Source organism: Cuculus canorus, unplaced genomic scaffold (assembly GCF_017976375.1).
Source record: "Cuculus canorus isolate bCucCan1 unplaced genomic scaffold, bCucCan1.pri scaffold_69_arrow_ctg1, whole genome shotgun sequence".
Classification (NCBI taxonomy): Eukaryota; Metazoa; Chordata; class Aves; order Cuculiformes; family Cuculidae; genus Cuculus; species Cuculus canorus.
This window is the reverse complement of record NW_026527848.1, coordinates 206,961-210,718: the sequence shown is the minus strand read 5'-3', so window position 1 is coordinate 210,718 and position 3,758 is coordinate 206,961.

Genomic DNA, 3,758 nt, shown 5'->3' with positions numbered 1-3,758 from the left:
GCTCTTCCTCCACAGTGCAGTTCAGAGTGAGAGCTGAATCGGGGGCTCTGAATCAGTCCCTGGAGGGACTGATATCCCCCATCTCTATACAAAGGCTGAAGTCATACACCTGCATGCAGTTATGCATCTGCAGTCAGTGACTGATGTGCAATGGCACCAACACTCAGCCAGAGACTTGGGTAATTAAAACATGCAGATACTCAGTATACGGTATCGACAGAAACATCTTGGCTGTACAAGAAATACTAATACCCTGAACTCTCATTAAAGAATTAAAACCAGACAAATTTCCAGGAATATGGAAATATATTAAAAACCCTTGAAAGCTCACAGAAAGACCTGTGGAATAAAGAAAACTTGATACTTCTAGGTTCAAGGTTTCCCCTGAATTTTGAAGGGCTCTGCAGCATTGCTGTGTAACCTCTGCCCTCAACCCCAGGAGACACAGTTCTTACCAGGATAGGACCTCCCTGTCCAGGTGAGAAAATCCAAAGCTTAATGACCCAGCAGTACCCCACAACCTTACCCCATTGGCTGGGCTGTTCCTTATGGAGTGGCCAGGTTTTCCACAACATAACCAAGCATTTGAATACAGAGGTGTCTTCATGTAACTAAAAGGTCTGGGGAAAAAAATAGAAAAGAAGTGTATATGTCTGTCCTCTTCAAACAAACATCTCTACCATTTTTTCATCATCTTCAAAGGACAGATTGGACATTATCAACACTTACTTGATGGGGTCATAGTCCTGGCAAGACTGGATCATCATCACTTTTATTTTATCTTCTTCAGGCACATGATCTCTGGCTAGATCAGCCGTCTGTGTAACAGGAAGTCATTGGACATGCACGTTAGACACACCCAAAGGGACAAAGACAGCACCACTCACGCCATTCTGTAAAGAGCAGCACAGCGTGGGCTGAAGTTGTGTGAAAACAGCTGCTGACATAAAAGAGAGATGTCCTGAAGATGTTCTGGGAACCCTCAAACCATTTCATGATGGTTTTATTCCTGCTCACCTATGGGCAAAGAGCATCCCTGGGCACTCAGAACCTCATGCTGGGTTTGCCCCTTTCATAAAGATTGTGTGACTAACCCTGGTTTCTTCCAAGAGGACTGGAGCCACGTGTGGAGAACATGATATGATCCAGTACTTTCACACTGATTGTTCAGCTCCGGATTGCCTGAGGGAGCAGGCACTCGCTGCGCATTTAACCCAAAAAGACACGTGCAAGTGTCAGCGTTTATATTTTGCAGCATTCAAAGGACACAACTGAAGAGTCGGGGCAGTTGTTTCCCTTGCCTGAATTCAGCTTCGGACACAGCAGCATTGAAGGGAATCAAACTTTTTACAATCCCTCAGCAAGACAAAAGTTCCTTTCAGTAGACATTTTCCCATCAAGTGTTGCAGGGAGCCCACATGACATGTTCTCCTCTACAAGCTTCATCCTATTCAGTGATTTAACTAGACAGCAGAACGTGCACTGTTCTCAGCTGACTCTGTCCTTTTGACGCACAAAGTGAAACAGAAACCTTACACAGATCTGGGTCTTCCAGTTGTTGAAGCTGGTTCTTTAAAGGCTTATGTGTTCAAAAGCTGTTTTTTATTACACACTAGTCCGGGTACAAGTAGGGTCTAGGGGCGTGACTGCATATTAGTTGGACCCTCAAGTACTGCTCCTTCAGACTCACCATTTGGGATTTGTTTCTGTCTGCATTCACTCACAAAAGCAAGCAATGCTTTTCAACATTTTATATCCTATTGTTTCATAGACATCGTTTTTCCTCATCAGTAACAGAACCCATATCAACATCTATGAAATCATTCCAATAACACTGACAGAAATCCTTACAGGTACTTGACCGATCTGTTTTAACACAAATGCTTTACAAAGCACATCCAAACCCATAAAACATCAGCAGGAATAGACCCAAATTAAAAAATGGCACTGAATACATAAGAAATAGAAATAGAAAACTTTTACAACCCATTGCCTCCTCCCTGAGCCAGCTTGTGCTTGAGAGGGCAAAGGCGCTCACGGGTTTTAGCTGCTTTATCTTCCTCTCCTGTATTTTTCTGGAATACTTAATTTTGTTCTTTTCCCAAAAATTAACCCAATTTCATTTCTGCAGTGAGAAATGGAAGAAGTTTCCGCTAGGAAGAGATTTCTCAGTCTTGGAAAAGAAGTCCAGCCTTTCTATGCAGCAGGAGGAATGCTCCTCTGCATTGAGCTCTGCCTTCTCTCATCTCTGCAACCTGATGGACTCGTCGTTCAATGTGCCAGCCCTGTGCCTGTGCACAGTTTCAGCAGTCACGCCTGCTCATGCACCACACACATGCACTGGTGCATTCTTGAGAACAACAAGGGACAGGGACACAATTCAAAGAGTGCATGGCCAAACAAATCCTATTGCCTTGCCTGCAGTTTGTGTGCTACAACTGATGAAACCGTGCAGCATTCCAGGAAGGAATCTAGAAGTGTCTTGACTAGAAATTCAGAAATAGCCATGCCATTTTCCAAGCTCCAGCAATGCTTCTTTTCCGGCTGGGCAGCTCCCTCCCCCCTCTGCCGCCCCCTACCCCCCCTCGCCCCTTTCCCTCCCCCCAAATGTTCATCACTCACACAAATTCAATTCTGCTGTAAAAATTGGGTTCACATGCAATGCAAAATGAATTAAATGAATGAAGACCCATGAACAGCTTCTGCAGTGCTGCTGCTTTGTGTTCTGGAGATAAGGAATACTGCAACAAGACATTGAGGCTGAGATGGTGCTCCCCTTCTCTCTTCCCAGTCTTGGAACTGCTCGTTACTGGGCAGGATCAGAACAGACACTCATTGTAAAGTTAAAACACATAACTTAAATCATAAAAAAAAATAAAGTTTTGTGCACATTGCAGCAGTTCTCAGTGGCAGAGCACAGTATCTAAAAATATGAAGCAAACACTCTATTTTTTTCGTCTTTCATGAGAATATTATCTATGTACCTTAATAAGTTGAGCGAGAGCCATCGGTGCAGAGAAGTCATCAACCTGTGCTGAGAAATTCAAACACAGAGTCAAGCTCTACTACCCAAATGCAGCCACAGTGAACCTCTGCTGTACTCTGAACGTCTGTGCTGTGTCCTCTGCATGGGACTGAAAGAGGCATTTCCAGCCTGGTGTGATTTGTATTTGTTCACAGCAAAGCTCAAACCTACGGCAGCGTAAGTGAGGTTAATGAGAAGAGGCTGAAAGAAGCACACCCACTTGAGATCAGATCATTGCTCCTGAACAGCTCAGAGAGGGACCCCAGTCAAATGCTCACAACAGCTTTGGAGTCAAAGAGGAGAGGCAGCTGCCAATTTTCAGCTAAAAAGTATTTTTAAAAATTTTTCCGTTTATTTGTTTATGAACATGAGATCGGTGCTTCAACACACGCTGGTGATCTAAGAGGAAACGGCATCAAGTTCAAGAACTACTCCTCTGTGAAGTTTGTTATGCTTTTCAAAAAGCATCCTGCAAAAGTAGTCTTGAAAACCAAAAACCGAGTGATAGTGTGCAAATGGCAAAAGTCCATTCCAAACTGTTTGAATAGCCAGAAACAAAAAGCACAGCAGAAGCTGTACAAACAGACAGATGCAGACAGACAGATGCGGAGCACAGCACTGTGTTCAACTGTGCAAACCTTGAACCTGCAAGACCTAAATACGATCGCACAGCGCCTGTGTGACACAGAGCCATGCAGGGAATATTTCAGCATATTCTGGGTGAAATATAATT